The following is an 18,741-nucleotide window of genomic DNA, read 5'->3' on the forward strand; positions in this document are numbered from 1 at the left end:
CCGTGCGTAAGGAAGGGGTTACTCCCGCTCCAGCCTCTGTCACCAGGCTGCTCATTATGGTGCATACCTGTCACAAGCGTTACGCGTATAATGACACTCACCTGGACTCCATCACCTCCTTGATTGTCTTCCCCAGTCGTCATTGTTACTGTTTCATGTCGGTGCACTCTTTGTGTTTCTTGTTTTGTTCATTTTATATATAAAATGTATTCACTCCCTGAACTTGCTTCCCGACTCTCAGCGTACATCGTTACATAATGAGACAGACACTTTTTACATCATGCAGGTTTCTCCGATCAAATAGCCTAACCTAAAAGGTGCTCAATCAAATAAAAAAATGAGTTGTCATGTTAACAAACAACATATCCTAAAAACAGGACAGGTCAATGTAAAATGGACAATATGGACTGGCTAATCACAACTTGTCCAGGAGTTTCACCCCATTGTCGAGATCAGTGGTTCCAAGTATAAATCCACACATTTTTGACAAGCTGATCATAGCAAAAAATAGACTACATCTGCATTTCCCGCTGTGTAAACACATTTCAAATAGGCTCAGGATAACTCCTGAGAAAGTTGCGTAGCTGATATTCAGAGCTTAAATAGCCAAATTGATTGCTCACAGGAATCGGGACTAATAAACAATGCAATGGCCTGTTTTACAAAGGGTGGGCCTACCACATGGATGAGCGTTCATAAAATTAAATTGCAGTGTCATGTATACTCCCTCTCCGGCACTCTGGGTCACCAGGCTGCTCATTTATTGAGCATACCTATCACCATCTTTACGTGCACCAGCGCCTCAGAGTCACCTGGACTCCATCACCTTTCTGATTACCTTCCCTATATGTCACTCCCTTTGGTTCGTTCCCCAGGCGTTATTGTTTCAGTCTCATGTCTGTGCGTTGCTTCGTGATTCTTGTTTTGTATTACAGTATGTTTGTTTATTCATAAAATTATTCACTCCCCAAACGTTCTTTCCAACTCCCAGCGCATACGTTACAGAATAACGACTCACCAAAGGGAGCATCAGGAAGTGTTTTTATTTTTTTATGTTTTGGTCGGTGACGGGGAAACCGAGGATGCCTCAGCCGGCCCGTCAGGCTTTCATGCCTCAGCCGGTACATAAGGTTCTCAAGACTTGGTTGGCTGGTCAAGCGTCTGTTGCCGAGTCTACCGAGAATGCCTAAGCTAGCTCGTCAGACTTTTATGCCTTGGCCCTGAACTTACTTCCCAGCGCATACGTTATATGCAGGCTGAGATGGTAGACTACACATTCGTAAGCAGAGCCAACATCTTTTGGGTATCTTTTTTTGATCCTGTCCGTACATCATTTTTTGGTGTTTTACAAACGGTCGGCTTACCACATAGATGGGCATTCATAAAATTCAATTTCAGACAACACTGTAGGCTACACCTCAGGAAGCACGGACCGACGCTGATGCCTTTTCGACATCTTTTTTTAGTGCAGCTCTTGATCGCCCTTTTGGACCAACTCTGAACCAATCATAGATTTCTAGACTAGTGTAGGAGTGTAGTGAGAGGAGGAATCAGGGCCACTGAATATTACAATTGCATTGTAAAAGAATATGTCTTGGTGGATGTTCCTGTTCTCGATCCTACCAACCAGCCATGGAGATATGTCACTTGCCTTGGAAGTCTAAAAAGCAACCTCTGGCAACGAGGGCCTCCTTGGTGAAGGTAAGCTCAGACTGGACACAGACTAGAAACAGCTTCGCCGCCCTGAATATGGAGGTTCTGGCGACTTCTTACCTGGGGGCTTCCAATTCGAGATCTGATCCAGAGGTACCTGAGCCTTCTTCCTCTACCTGCGACTCCCTCTCCGGTGGCTTCTACCTTGGGTTCAGATCCTCAGAGGTCCCCCTCATTAGACCGTGAGGCTGTCTAAGACTCCGGCCCATTCATCATCCACGATGGATACTATAGCTGGCTCGGGTCCATCAGACCCCACCACCCTTTGTTCCTCGAGGGGGTTGCGAAACCACTCAAGGCTAAAGAACGGCCAGACCACCTCAGCCATTGCACCATCTGTCGTCATTGGCAGCTCTATGGTAAGAAACATCTTGGTCCCGTGGCAAAAACCCTGTGATATCCTGTAGCACGAGTACAGGACATTACAAGGCTGGTTCCAACCGTTCTACGACAGCTGACAGGAACTGCCGCTTTCGTAGTCCTTGTGGGGTCAATTGACATTAGGTAAGCTTGGAGGTAAGCTTGGAACAGCTGAAAAATGATTTGATTCTAGCTCGTTGGGCCGCGGGTATAAAAGATTCGGCAGGCTAATGGCATTACATACCTGGCTAAAAGATTACTGTAGCTCTGTTGGAATAACTGTTATAGATAACTTTGACACTTTATGAAAACAGAAGATGCTCTACGGGAATGACGGAATCCATCCCATCCATCTTGGCTCCTGGACTCTCCGTGCATTTCAAGGCTGCGTTGAGACGATGACTTATCAATGACCCAAGCCCAGCTCAGATAATCCCTACCATTGTGTCGCTGAGTTGTCTTAATGCTGCAGCAAATGTACATTATCCCAGGGGCGTTTGCAGTCACAATGTAAGTAACCTAATGTATGTCCCTCTAACTCCCCTGAATGCCTCTGATCCTACAGCTATTGTATACAGTAATCATGTGCCAATGAACCAGAATTATACTGTTAGCGCTGAGGCGGTGTACACTAGTAGGAATTCCACTGTATGCAGCTCACTTAAACATAAATAATATTGTCAAGTCTACTTCTGATAAGCTTCCCAGTAAAGCAATAAAAACAATCAAGCATCCCAGAAAAGTGCTAAAAATTGCTAGTAACAGATGACATTTATATTTTGACTATCTCTGAAACTCACTTAAATTACTGAGGATAATAGTGGACGATATTGCCGCTCCTATTTACCATATCATCAATCTAAGCCTGCAAGAACGTGTATGCATCTCAGGTCTAGAGGGAAGCAAAAGTAATTCCTCTACCCAAGAATAGTAAAGCCCCCTTTACTGGCACAAATAGCCGACCAATCAGCCTGTTACCAACCCTTTGTAAACTTTTGGAAAAAATGGTGTTTGACCAGATACAATGCTATTTTACAGTTAACAAATTGACAGCAGACTTTCAGCATGCTTATAGGGAAGGACATTCAGCATGCACAGCATTTACACAAATGACTGATGATTGGCTGAGAGAAATTGATGATTAAAATATTGTGGGAGTTGTTAGATTTCAGTGCGGCTTTATCAATCAATCAATCAATCAAGTTTATTTTATATAGCCCTTCGTACATCAGCTAATATCTCAAAGTGCTGTACAGAAACCCAGCCTAAAACCCCAAACAGCAAGCAATGCAGGTGTAGAAGCACGGTGGCTAGGAAAAACTCCCTAGAAAGGCCAAAACCTAGGAAGAAACCTAGAGAGGAACCAGGCTATGAGGGGTGGCCAGTCCTCTTCTGGCTGTGCCGGGTGGAGATTATAACAGAACCATGCCAAGATGTTCAAAATGTTCATAAGTGACAAGCATGGTCAAATAATAATCATGAATAATTTTCAGTTGGCTTTTCATAGCCGATCATTAAGAGTTGAAAACAGCAGGTCTGGGACAGGTGGCGGTTCCATAACCGCAGGCAGAACAGTTGAAACTGGAATAGCAGCAAGGCCAGGTGGACTGGGGACAGCAAGGAGTCATCATGCCCGGTAGTCCTGACGTATGGTCCTAGGGCTCAGGTCCTCCGAGAGATAGAAAGAAAGAGAGAAGGAGAAAATTAGAGAGAGCCAAGATTTTCAAAAAGTTCATAAATGACAAGCATGGTCAAATAATAATCAGGAATAAATGTCAGTTGGCTTTTCATAGCCGATCATTAAGAGTTGAAAACAGCAGGTCTGGGACAGGTAGGGGTTCTGTAACCGCAGGCAGAACAGTTGAAACTGGAATAGCAGCAAGGCCAGGCGGACTGGGGACAGCAAGGAGTCATCATGCCCGGTAGTCCTGACGTATGGTCCTAGGGCTCAGGTCCTCCGAGAGAGAGAAAGAAAGAGAGAAGGAGAGAATTAGAGAGAGCCAAGATTTTCAAAATGTTCATAAATGACAAGCATGGTCAAATAATAATCAGGAATAAAAGTCAGTTGGCTTTTCATAGCCGATCATTAAGAGTTGAAAGGAGCAGGTCTGGGACAGGTAGGGGTTCCATAACCGCAGGCAGAGCAGTTGAAACTGGAACAGCAGCAAGGCCAGGTGGACTGGGGACAGCAAGGAGTCATCATGCCCGGTTTGCCGTGACGTATGGTCCTAGGGCTCAGGTTCTCAGAGAGAGAGAAAGAAAGAGAGAACGAGAGAATTAGAGAGAGCATACTTAAATTCACACAGGACACTGGATAAGACAGGAGAAGTACTCCAGGTATAACCAACTGACCCTAGCCCCCCGACACATAAACTACTGCAGCATAAATACTGGAGGCTGAGACAGGAGCGGTCAGGAGACACTGTGGCCCCATCCGAAGATTCCCCCGGACAGGGCCAAACAGGAAGGATATAACCCCACCCACTTTGCCAAAGCACAGCCCCCGCACCACTAGAGGGATATCTTCAACCACCAACTTACAATCCTGAGACAAGGCCGAGTATAGCCCACAAAGATCTCCACCACAGCACAAACCAAGGGGGGGCGCCAACCCAGACAGGAAGATCACGTCAGTAACTCAACCCACTCAAGTGACGCACCCCTCCTAGGGACGGCATGAAAGAGCACCAGTAAGCCAGTGACTCAGCCCCTGTAATAGGGTTAGAGGCAGAGAATCCCAGTGGAGAGAGGGGAACCGGCCAGGCAGAGACAGCAAGGGCGGTTCGTTGCTCCAGAGCCTTTCCGTTCACCTTCACACTCCTGGGCCAGACTACACTCAATCATATGACCTACTGAAGAGATAAGTCTTCAGTAAAGACTTAAAGGTTGAGACCGAGTCTGCGTCTCTCACATGGGTAGGCAGACCGTTCCATAAAAATGGAGATCTATAGGAGAAAGCCCTGCCTCCCGCTGTTTGCTTAGAAATTCTAGGGACAATTAGGAGGCCTGCGTCTTGTGACCGTAGCGTACGTATAGGTATGTACGCCAGGACCAACTCGGAAAGATAGGTAGGAGCAAGCCCATGTAACGCTTTATAGGTTAACAGTAAAACCTTGAAATCAGCCCTTGCCTTAACAGGAAGCCAGTGTAGGGAAGCTAGCACTGGAGTAATATGGTTCTAGTCAGGATTCTAGCAGCCGTATTTAGCACTAACTGAAGTTTATTTAGTGCTTTATCCGGGTAGCCGGAAAGTAGAGCATTGCAGTAGTCTAACCTAGAAGTAACAAATGCATGGATTAATTTTTCTGCATCATTTTTGGACAGAAAATTTCTGATTTTTGCAATGTTACGTAGATGGAAAAAAGCTGTCCTTGAAACAGTCTTGATATGTTCGTCAAAAGAGAGATCAGGGTCAAGAGTAACGCCGAGGTCCTTCACAGTTTTATATGAGACGACTTTACAACCATCAAGATTAATTGTCAGATTTAACAGAAGATCTCTTTGTTTCTTGGGACCTAGAACAAGCATCTCTGTTTTGTCCGAGTTTAAAAGTAGAACGTTTTCAGCCATCCACTTCCTTATGTCTGAAACACAGGCTTCTAGCGAGGGCAATTTTGGGGCTTCACCATGTTTCATTGAAATGTACAGCTGTGTGTCATCCGCATAGCAGTGAAAGTTAACATTATGTTTTCGAATAACATCCCCAAGAGGTAAAATATATAGTGAAAACAATAGTGGTCCTAAAACGGAACCTTGAGGAACACCGAAATGTACAATTGATTTGTCAGAGGACAAACCATTCACAGAGACAAACTGTTATCTTTCCGACAGGTAAGATCTAAACCAGGCCAGAACTTGTCCGTGTAGACCAATTTGGGTTTCCAGTCTCTCCAAAAGAATGTGGTGATCGATGGTGTCAAAGGCAGCACTAAGGTCTAGTAGCACGAGGACAGATGCAGAGCCTCGGTCTGACGCCATTAAAAGGTCATTTACCACCTTCACAAGTGCAGTCTCAGTGCTATGATGGGGTCTAAAACCAGACTGAAGCATTTCGTATACATTGTTTGTCTTCAGGAAGGCAGTGAGTTGCTGCGCAACAGCTTTTTCTAAAATTTTTGAGAGGAATGGAAGATCCGATATAGGCCGATAGTTTTTTATATTTTCCGGGTCAAGGTTTGGCTTTTTCAAGAGAGGCTATATTACTGCCACTTTTAGTGAGTTTGGTACACATCCGGTGGATAGAGAGCTGTTTATTATGTTCAACATAGGAGGGCCAAGCACAGGAAGCAGCTCTTTCAGTAGTTTAGTAGGAATAGGATCCAGTATGCAGCTTGAAGGTTTAGAGGCCATGATTATTTTCATCATTGTGTCAAGAGATATAGTACTAAAACACTTAAGTGTCTCTCCCGATCCCAGGCCCTGGCAGAGCTGTGCAGATCCAGGACAGCTAAGCCCTGGAGGAATACGCAGATTCAAAGAGGAGTCCGTAATTTGCTTTCTAATGGTCATGATCTTTTCCTCAAAGAAGTTCATGAATTTATTACTGCTGAAGTGAAAGCCATCCTCTCTTGGGGAATGCTGCTTTTTAGTTAGCTTTGCAACAGTATCAAAAAGAAATTTTGGATTGTTCTTATTTTCCTCGATTAAGTTGGAAAAGTAGGATGATCGAGCAGCAGTGAGGGCTCTTCGGTACTGCACGGTACTGTCTTTCCAAGCTAGTCGGAAGACTTCCAGTTTGGTGTGGCGCCATTTCCGTTCCAATTTTCTGGAAGCTTGCTTCAAAGCTCGGGTATTTTCTGTATACCAGGGAGCTAGTTTCTTATGACAAATGTTTTTCGTTTTTAGGGGTGCAACTGCATCTAGGGTATTGCGCAAGGTTAAATTGAGTTCCTCAGTTAGGTGGTTAACTGATTTTTGTCCTCTGACGTCCTTGGGTAGGCAGAAGGAGTCTGGAAGGGCATCAAGGAATTTTTGTGTTGTCTGAGAATTTATAGCACGACTTTTGATGCTCCTTGGTTGGGGTCTGAGCAGATTATTTGTTGCGATTGCAAACGTAATAAAATGGTGGTCCGATAGTCCAGGATTATGTGGAAAAACATTAAGATCTACAACATTTATTCCATGGGACAAAACTAGGTCCAGAGTATGACTGTGGCAGTGAGTAGGTCCAGAGACATGTTGGACAAAACCCACTGAGTCGATGATGGCTCCGAAAGACTTTTGGAGTGGGTCTGTGGACTTCTCCATATGAATATTAAAATCACCAAAAATTAGAATATGATCTGCTATGACTACAAGGTCTGATAGGAATTCAGGGAACTCAGAGAGGAACGCTGTATATGGCCCAGGAGGCCTGTAAACAGTAGCTATAAAAAGTGATTGAGTAGGCTGCATAGATTTCATGACTAGAAGCTCAAAAGACGAAAACGTCATTTTTTTTTTTTTGTAAATTGAAATTTGCTATCGTAAATGTTAGCAACACCTCCGCCTTTGCGGGATGCACGGGGAATATGGTCACTAGTGTAACCAGGAGGTGAGGCCTCATTTAACACAGTAAATTCATCAGGCTTAAGCCATGTTTCAGTCAGGCCAATCACATCAAGATTATGATCAGTGATTTGTTCATTGACTATGACTGCCTTTGAAGTGAGGGATCTAACATTAAGTAACCCTATTTTGAGATGTGAGGTATCACGATCTCTTTCAATAATGGCAGGAATGGAGGAGGTCTTTATCCTAATGAGATTGCTAAGGCGAACACCGCCATGTTTAGTTTTGCCCAACCTAGGTCGAGGCACAGACACAGTCTCAATGGGGATGGCTGAGCTGACTACACTGACTGTGCTATTGGCAGACTCCACTAAGCTGGCAGGTTGGCTAACAGCCTGCTGCCTGGCCTGCACCCTATTTCATTGTGGAGCTAGAGGAGTTAGAGCCCTATCTATGTTAGTAGATAAGATGAGAGCACCCCTCCAGCTAGGATGGAGTCCGTCACTCCTCAGCAGGTCAGGCTTGGTCCTGTTTGTGGGTGAGTCCCAGAAAGAGGGACAATTATCTACAAATTCTATCTTTTGGGAGGGGCAGAAAACAGTTTTCAACCAGCGATTGAGTTGTGAGACTCTGCTGTAGAGCTCGTCACTCCCCCTAAGTGGGAGGGGGCCAGAGACAATTACTCGATGCCGACACATCTTTCTAGCTGATTTACACGCTGAAGCTATGTTGCACTTGGTGACCTCTGACTGTTTCATCCTAACATCGTTGGTGCCGACGTGGATAACAATATCTCTATACTCTCTACACTCGCCAGATTTAGCTTTAGCCAGCACCATCTTTAGATTAGCCTTAACGTCGGTAGCCCTGCCCCCTGGTAAACAGTGTATGATCGCTGGGTGATTCGTTTTAAGTCTAATACTGCGGGTAATGGAGTCGCCAATGACTAGGGTTTTCAATTTGTCAGAGCTAATGGTTGGAGCCTTCGGCGTCTCAGACCCCGTAGCGGGAGGAGTAGAGACAAGAGAAGACTCAGCCTCAGACTCCGACTCGCTACATAATGGGGAAAACCGGTTGAAAGTTTCTGTCGGCTGAATGAGCGACACCAGTTGAGCATTCCAACAGCATTTCCCTCCAGAAGCCATGAGAAAGTTGTCTGGCTGCGGGGACTGTGCGGGGGGGTTTATACTAACGTTAGTATCTGTACTTACTGGTGGCACAGACGCTGTTTCTTCCTTTCCTACACTGAAATTACCCTTGCCTAACGATTGAGTCTGAAGCTGGGCTTGCAGCACAGCTATCCTCGCCATAAGGCGATCGTTCTCCTGTATATTATGAGTACAGCGACTGCAATTAAAAGACATCATGTTAATGTTACTACTTAGCTTCGGCTGTTGAAGGTGCTGACGAACCATGTCCAGATAAAGCGTCCGGAGTGAAAAAGTTGAATGAGGGAAAAAAGTTTCGATGGAAAAACTAAAAATATAAACGGTAATTAAAAAGAAAAAAAAACGTAAAGTTGTCAGCTAGCAAAGTAAAGTTGGCAACAAAACGCACAGCAACACGTCTGCAAATTCAAGAGGAAGTGACGTTACTCCAATGAGTGAGCTGGGTCTTTACACATTATTGATCATAGTCTGCTGCTGTAAAAACGTTATGGTTTTACAGACCCTGCTATATGTGACTAATTTCAGGAAACTAGTCATATGTCGCGGGTCACTACTTCACAGGAGAGCCATTTTGAACGTAAACTTTTTTTTGTTTTAAATCAAAATGCGTTTCTTGGCAGAAATGCCTTCTGGAACATGTTAACTTTATGTGCCTTAATTAATAACAAACTTGTATGCCATCTGTAAATACGAATACAATTGTTGAATTACAAGCCCAGTTGGTTTAGCCACAGAAAAAGTGGCAACCTTCCTGCTAGCAATGATTGGATGAGATAATGAGTGGTCTGGACATGCCGAGAGATGAGTTCGGATTGGTCTGCCATACAGCACACTTCTGTCTATTTGAGCTGGTCAGTATTTGTAGGTAATCCTGTCTAACACAGCTTTAAAAAAATATATTGTGTAGTAGAACTGTATAAGTGTTGCTCTCCACTTTCTGGAAGACCAAGTTTTGAAATCAGTGGAATTAGAGAATGATAGCTAAGGAGATGGAGAAAACACCTGTTTCCTGATTACATCTTCAAACTAAGGGCAACCATGGCATCCGTGACAGGGAGAAGCATTTTCAGAGACTCCCCTTATTAATTTTGACAGAAAGTAATTTTCATTTCAAGTTAAATTGTACTGTTAGCTAGCTAACTAACATTAGCTGGCTGGCTCGCTAGCTAACGTTATGTGTATGATCATATTATTCGTATCTCAGAGCCATTTGCTTTGCTAGTTATAGCCTAATGTTAGCTAGCTAACATTGAACCTGGTTGGTTAGCTACCTGCAGATTCATACAGGGTAGTAACGTCATGAGTTGGGATTATGGTTGATTGTTTAGCTAGCAAGCTACATGTCTTAAAACTTCTTGCCACTAGGGGGGTGCCATTTCGACATAGCACAAATTCGTATCCAAATTAAACTGCCTCGTACTCAATTCTTGCTCGTACAATATGCATATTATTATTACTATTGGATAGAAAACACTCTCTTGTTTCTAAAACCGTTTGAATTATGTCTGTAAGTGAAACAGAACTCGACTTAGAGCAATTCTCCTATGAGGATTTGAAAATGGTGAAATCTGCTTGCTGTTCCCAGACCTGTAGATAACTCTGACTGTCTTCTATTGGTTGAGATGCACTGCATACGCCTTCCCCTGGTTGTTAGCGAATAGGGAGAGTTGAAATGGAGTCTCTACGTAGTTCAGAAAGTTGATAAATTGATTGGAACCGAGGTGTCCACCCTTTTGGACCTTCGCGCTGACGCAGAGAGGGTCTTGGAATGTCTTTTTAGAAGCTCTGGTTTTAGAAACTAGATATATCCGGCTCTGTTTTTATTCGATATAGGCTTTAAAGACATCATAATCTTGTTATTTTAAACCGATTTATATCAGTTTATGTCAGTATATTGCGATTTTCGGGCATTTCATTTTCTGACGTTGTATTGAGTTGGGTATCTCTCTCTCGAATGCCATTGTGTACTGCTAATTGCAACGTCGAAGGAAACATTCTCCAACCCAGCAACGATTCTTTTGGCCAACGGACACCTTTCCCAAGATTCAGATGGGAGTTCAGCTAATAGTAAGTACTATTTATGCTGATAATTCGTTGTTCTGTTGAAAAAGTAAAATGTATAAGACGCCATTATTTTCCGTGTAGCGTTGCGCTATCGCACCCTGTATTGCACCCAGTATTGCGCAGTAAGGTTAACTTCTTGCCACTATAGGGGGTGCTGTTTCGCATTAGCATAATTTGCTCTACAGATTAAACTGCCTAGTACTCAATTCTTGCTCGTACAATATGCATATTATTGTTATTATTGGATAGAAAACACTCTCTAGTTTCTATAGCCGTTTGAATTATGTCTCTGAGTGGAACAGAACTCATTCTACAGCACTTTTCCTGATATGGAGTGAGATTTCAGAAATCTTGGCCTCTGGTCCCGGGTCAGTTTTAAAGTCCCTGTGAATCCTATGAGGATACAAACACTGCCCACGCCTTCCTCTAGATGTCAGTAAGAGGTGACAATTTGAATGGAGTCGATTGCGCAATCAGGGCCTGTATAAAAGAGCACAAGGCGGAAGTGGCTTTCTTTTCCTGCTGCGCCTGACGCATGAAGGACGTCGGACTGGCTCTCTTTCCAAGCTTTGGTTTAGCCACTTATATATCGCCGGTCATGTTTTTACTCGTTATAGGTGTTAAAAACATCATAAGGTAGTTAATTTAAACCGTTTTATAGCAATTTATATCCGTTTAGTGCGATTTTGAGGCATTTCTTTGTGATGCACTTTGAAGCGCCGGGCACGTTTCCAGTACCGGTCGAACGTTAGTGGGCATTTCGACGGACAAGAGGACATCTTTCGACCAAAAGAAGATTAGACCCAAGAAAGGATACATTGCCCAAGATTCTGATGGAAGATCACCTCATAGTAAGAAATATTTAAGATGATAAATCGTTGTTCTGTCGAAAAATTTTAAACGCATATTCCGCCATTTTTTTTGGTATAGCTTCGCTTGGCGAACCCTGTATTGCACAGTAAGGATAATTTTAGAAATGTATTTCAGCGATTGCATTAAGAACTAATTTGTCTTTCGATTGCTGTCCACCCTATATTTTTTAGTAAAGTTTACGATTAGTTATTCATTACGCCAGATCACTGTCCAAAATGGAGCCCGACATTTTCAGGCTAGTTTTGCTAGTATTGTCATTGTATAACCACGGTTTTTTTGTGGCTAAATATGCACATTTTCGAACAAACTCTATATGTATGTTGTAATATGATGTTACAGGAGTGTCATCGGAAGAATTCTGAGAAGGTTAGTGAAAAAATTAATATATTTTGGCGATGATTACGTTATCGCTCTCTTTGGCTTGAATCAATGCTCGGGTAACGTTTGCACATGTGGTATGCTAATATAACGATTTATTGTGTTTTCGCTGTAAAACACTTAGAACATCTGAAATATTGTCTGAATTCACAAGATCTGTGTCTTTCCATTGCTGTGAGCTGTGTATTTTTAAGAAATGTTTTATGATTAGTAATTAGGTAATACACGTTGCTCTCTGTATTTATTCTAGTCGAGTTGTGTAAGAAATTGTAATAGATATTGGTAACTTGTTTTAACAACTTCTCAACACTAGCTATACTTGACACAACATGCACCCATCCCCCACTATACCCCCACTCTTCGTACCCTTATAATAACCACAGACCCACACACACTCCCCTCCCCCATGAACAGGCCCCTGTTAAAACAAACGCACATGCATTCTGCTCGAGGTTGAGACTCTAAGACAAAGAACTGTGTTAAGAGCCAATGGAACGTCGACATCAGGCCCGGACAGGACTACCCACGACCCAGATCGACCAATCGGAAGGCCAGACTACAAGATCAACCTACTTTACTTGTTGCATATATAATCAGCACAACATGTTTAGAGGTCTCTTCTCCGACGATTCCATATGAATCAGACAGAAAGGGGCCGTGCTGCACGCTTTGCCAGATATCTCTACACTTGAATAAACTGCCTTATTATACAATTATACACCTCGTCCTATGTCTCAACTTGATCTCCTGTCTCTAGTAACTGTTTTATCAACAAACTTGGTAGCAGAGGATGGTTTGTTAAAATCTTGGAATTCGGTCCATAAAAAGTGATGAGAGAGGAGACGGGATGGAGAAAGATTCGAGAAGGAGGGGTGACTGGTAATCAGGAGAAATTCGGTGATTCAGCCCGCCTCAGGATACTGATCAAAAGAGCTCGACAAATAGAAAGGTAAGCAGAACCTGTTTAATCGAAATCTGCATATTATATTATAGTCAATACCCAAATTAAGATCAGTGTTTCTGAAGGCGAGTATGGATTACTGTTAAATTTTATGTGAAAACTGTCCGTAACTGAAGGCATTGTGTAAAGATATCTGCGAAGTATAAAATCAAAGGTTTTGGTTCACAAGAGAAGGACCCTTTTATTTCTACTGTTGAATTGTGACTCCCTAGTGAGGAGTCTAGTTACAGAGGTTTTGGTTCACAAGAGAAGGACCCTTTTATTTCTACTGTTGAATTGTGACTCCCTAGTGAGGAGTCTAGTTACAGAGGTTTTGGTTCACAAGAGAAGGACCCTTTTATTTCTACTGTTGAATTGTGACTCCCTAGTGAGGAGTCTAGTTACAGAGGTTTTGGTTCACAAGAGAAGGACCCTTTTATTTGATCCACAAGAGAAGGATCTGGTGGCTTGATAAAAAGATTCAGATAGTCGGGACGAGTAATTCCGTGAGAATCCAAGTCCAGAAAAGGTTCTCCAGACTAGACACCAGTTGAATGGTTAAAACGATTGGGAGCTTTGGTTGTGGAGAATCAATAAAATAAAATAAAAATAAAGTTCAGATAGTCGGGCAATGGTTGACTTGGCACTTAACTAGATGCACTGTGAAGAACTCAAACTGAAATCATATATTAATGTTGTTATGTAATAAAAATACAAATGTGGAAATGTTGACCTGAATGTTGTGTAAGATTGGCCGTTTCACGAGACTCACTGGTTGATAATGACTGAGAGGGCCGCCGAGTCCTAATTTAGGTCGTTGTCCAGCCGCCGCGCTGAAAGTTGACCTGATTTTTCCCTCTTGAGCTGTTGGTAATTCCTTAAGGGTTAGAATTAAATTGACAATTATTTTAGAAGCGCTAGAATATACTGGTATATTGTCCCAAAAGGATATTTCTGAAATGTTTTGGCAAAGTATTTAATTAATCGAAAAAGTTAAAATTAATCGAAAAAGTTAAAATTAATAATAACTTTTGAATAAAAGTTCCTAAAATTGCCATTCCAATTATTATAGAAGCGCTTGAATTCACTAATATATTGTTCCAAAAGGAAATTTCTGAAATGTTTTGGCAAAATATTTAATTAATCGAATAAGCGAATAACAATAATATCTTTTGGAAAATAGTTCCTAAAGATATTATTTCAATTATTTTGGGAGCGCTTGAATATACTAATATATTGTCCCAAAATGACACGTTTGAAATACTTTGGGAAAGTATTTAATTAATTAGTTGAATATGTGATAATAATATTTTTGGAGAAAAATGAGTCCTAGAATTAATTAAATAATTATTCTAGAAACGCTTGAATTTACTAACATATTGTTCCAAAAGGATATAGCTGAAATATTGTTGGAAAACGGAAAAAAAAAATAGTATAGACCCAGACATAGCTTAACGACAAAATGGCCACGACCACCGTCCCCAAACACAAATTCAATGAATGCTTAGATCAGAGAATGCAGGACAGAAGAGGGGGAGGGGTCCGTCCCATGATGTATCAACCACGTGCGGCCCTTCAACCCGCATACAATCACCCCAATCCAGACCCGAATCAGCAATCACCTCCCCCTTTCCAGGGCATGTCTGACGAATATGCCCCATGGCCCTGAAGCTGCCCACCACTAACCTACACTCATCATTGACCTGGACTACTGAAGCATAAAAGGCTTTTGCACTCTTGAAAACAGATCTCTCAGTGGCAGCAGCCTTAACAGCACCTGACTACAAAAACAAGTTCCATCTGGATGTTTCTGAAAAAGAAGGATTTACATCATCCATCTTTTTCCAGAAAAAGAGGGGGAGAGAAGAGTGTTGATGTATCACTCCTCCAAACTGGACCACATTGAAGTGGGACAGACCACATGCTCCAGGTATGTGGCTGCAGTGGCAAAAGCTATTGAAAAAACAGCCCACCTGGTAATGTGCCATCCATTGGAAATCCACACCCACCATGGGGTTGCAGCATATCTGATGAGCAAAGAATTCACGTTCAGCGCTGAAAGAAAAACAAAAAATCCAGAATAAATGCACACAATCACACATCACTTTTGTCAACACTGACAAAAACATGGCAGACGCACTCAATGCTGAAGAAGGTCTACACCACTCCTGTGCAGAAAGAGCTGCACAAGAACTGAAACTGAGATCTGACCTGGGGAATGAACCACTCACCAACCCTGACCTATGGTTGTACACAGATGGATGCTGTTACAGAGGAGAAGAAGGGAACATAGCAGCATACGCAGTGGTGCAGCAGCTTCCGGATGGATCACACGTGACTTTGGAATCTGCTACCATCCCACAACCTGCATCAGCCCAATTAGCTGAAATCATAGGTTTGACACAAGCACTGGAAAGAGCTGAAGGGAAGACTGTGAACATCTACACCGACTCAGCTTATGCTCATGGAGTAGTCCATACGAATGGATCACAATGGCTGAGACGCAACTTCATCACCACAGGAAACCTTCCAATCAAACACAAGACACAGATGGAAAAACTGATTAAATCGGTCTCACTACCTGAGAAGGTGGCCATCATGAAGTGTAAAGGACACCAACAACTGAAAAACAGAGTCGGCGAGGGAAATGATGCAGCTGATAAAGCAGCCAAGAAAGCTGGCGGATACACCCCGAGACAAATGGTACTACGGACCCAACCAGCTCGGACTGAGCTCACAAAGCAACACATAAAAGAACTCCAGTTCACAGCAGGACCCTATGAACACTCAGTATGGGGACAGAAAGGGGCCACCAAGGGACCTGATGAACTGTGGAGATGCCATGATGGCAGACTAGTGGCCCCAGCAAACCTATGTCCAGAACTAATACGAGAAGCTCATGGGCCCACACACGAAGGCAAACTAAAGACTTTACAGAAGGTGTCCCACATCTGGTGGCACCCACACATGAAAGACATGACAGATTTATTCTGTGATAAGTGCGGCATTTGTGGTAGCCACAATCCAAATAAACCATATCAAACGCCCATGGGTTCATACCCAGTCCCTAACGCTTGTTTTCAGGACAGAAGAATAGATTACACTGACATGGAGCCAGATAATGTGACATATGGGAAAAGGTACCTTTTGGTAATGGTAGACAGGTTTTCCAAATGGGTCGAGGAAATACCAACAGCACGTGAGGATGCCAGGTCAGTCATTAAGTGGCTGCAGACTGAACTCATACCAAGGTATGGAGTTCCAAGGCAAATCCGATCCGACAAACGGGTCCCATTTTAGTAACCAACACCTGAGACAGGTGGAGGAAAGATTGGGTATTGTGCACAAGTTTGGGTTAGTGTACAGGCCACAATCTCAAAAGCCTCGTGAAACGCGCCAATCAAATGTATGTGCAGGTTTGAAGTTGATTTGGGTTGAAGCCCTGCCCCTGGCGTTGATGGCCATGAGAGCCTCTCCAGGTGCAGGCACCCATCTCTCTCCTCATGAGATAATGGCTGGAAGAGTCATGCCTGGTCCACCAAGGGAGGGAGGTCATATGCCCGCCCTTGATGTACAACAAATTGTAATGTCTGATATTTGTCAGAAAATTGACGGAACTTTCTGCAGCTCTCTCCACACAGATTCACAAGGTCCAATAGGGGGAGCTGACGGGAGATCCGCCACCACTGAAGGTAAAAAATTGGTGACTGGGTGGGGTTAAAGTCCACAAGAGAAAGTGGCTAGAACCCAGGTGGACTTGACCGTACGAAGTGAGGGAGGTTACTTCACACTCAGTCCAGGTCAAAGGTAAATCAGGCGCACCTTGGCACCACCTCACACATTGCACTCCAGCCCCAATCCCTTCTAGAACACTGACAGAAGTCAGAGCTGATTTAAACAGCTTAAATTCGATTCCAAATGAAGACATTCCTGACTCAGGGGATGCGGCATCAAACTCCGCCTCCCCTGAAAAAGGAACCTCGCCCAGTTAGAGGGACATTTCTCCCTCCCTGGGCAAGGCTAGGGATATCTGGCCCCTTATTTGTGATATTCCTACTGATATTTGGGGTGTCCCTGGGCACTTTCACATGGTTAATAGAATAACTATAACCGGATCCCCATGGATGTATGTCACGGACACTCTAGTCTAACTAGGTGGTAACAGATTAAAAAAAAATCAAAAAATCAAAAATTATTAAACAAAAGTTAAAATAAGAAACTAATATGGCTTAAATTGGGAAGGTTGAATAGAGCGGGTGGAGAGCTGTGCAGAGAATGGACAGAAGATGGCAGTATTGCAGCACTCAACGGTCTCCCAGCCGACGGGGAGCCTGGTTGAATGCTGGTGACATAATTTTGTTTTTGTAGTAAACGTTTAGGTTAAGGGTTTCCGTGTTCCCAGAGATAAGATATCTTAACCTCTTGCGAATATAGGGGGTGCTGTTTCGCATTAGCATAATTTGCACTACAGATTAAACGGCTTCCTACTCAATTCTTGCTCGTACAATATGCATATTATTATTATTATTGGATAGAAAACAGTCTCTAGCTTCTATAGCCGTTGGAATTTTGTCTCTGAGTGAAACAGAACTCAATCTACAGCACTTTTCATGATAGGGAGTCAGATTTCAAACATTTTGGCCACTGATCTGGAGTCAGTTTGAAGGTCCGTGTAAATGCTATGGAGAAACAGACACGTCTTACGTCTTCCCCTGGATGTCAGTGCGTGATGACGCTTTGAATGGAGTCGATTGCGCAATCAGGGGCTGTATAAAACAGCAAATACCGGAAGTAGCTTCCCTTTGCTGCCTGCGCCTTGCGCGCGAAGGACATCGGACTCGCCTCCTTCCAAGCTTTAGTTTAGCCAGTAATATTTCTCTGGTCATGTTTTTACTCGTTAGAGGTGTTAAAAACATCATAAGGTAGTTAATTTAAACCGTTTTATAGCAATTTATATCCGTTTAGTGCGATTTTGAGGCATTGCTTTGTGTTGCACTTTGAAGCGCCGGGCACGTTTCGGGGTCCCGGTCGAACGTTAGTGGGCATTTCGACGGACAAGAGGACATCTTTCGACCAAAAGACGATTAGACCCAAGAAAGGATTCTTTGCCCAAGATTCTGATGGAAGAACAGCTCACAGTAAGAACAATTTATGATGATAAATCGTGTTTCTGTCGAAAATTTTTAAACGCTTATGGCGCCATTTTGTTTTCTATAGCTTCGCTTGGCGCAACCTGTATTGAAAAGTAAGGATAATTTAAAAAATGTAAATCAGCGATTGCATTAAGAACTAATTTGTCTTTCGATTCCTGTCAACCCTGTATTTTTTAGTCAAGTATATGATTAGCTTTCAATTAAACTAGATCACTCTGAAAGATGACGTCAGACATTTTGAGGCTTGATTTGCTACTATTTTCATTGTATAACCACGGTTTTTTGTGGCTAAATATGCACATTTTCGAACAAACAATATATGTATGTTGTAATATGATGTTACAGGAGTGTCATCGGAAGAATTCTGAGAAGGTTAGTGAAAAAATTAATATATTTTGGCGATGATTACGTTATCGCTCTCTTTGGCTTGAATTCATGCTGGGGTAACGTTTGCATATGTGGTATGCTAATATAACGATTTATTGTGTTTTCGCCGTAAAACACTTAGAAAATCTGAAATGTTGTCTGAATTCACTAGATCTGTGTCTTTCCATTGCTATGTGCTGTGTATTTTTAAGAAATGTTTTATGATGAGTAAATT

Source organism: Salvelinus namaycush, chromosome 19 (genome assembly GCF_016432855.1).
Source record: "Salvelinus namaycush isolate Seneca chromosome 19, SaNama_1.0, whole genome shotgun sequence".
NCBI lineage: Eukaryota > Metazoa > Chordata > Actinopteri > Salmoniformes > Salmonidae > Salvelinus > Salvelinus namaycush.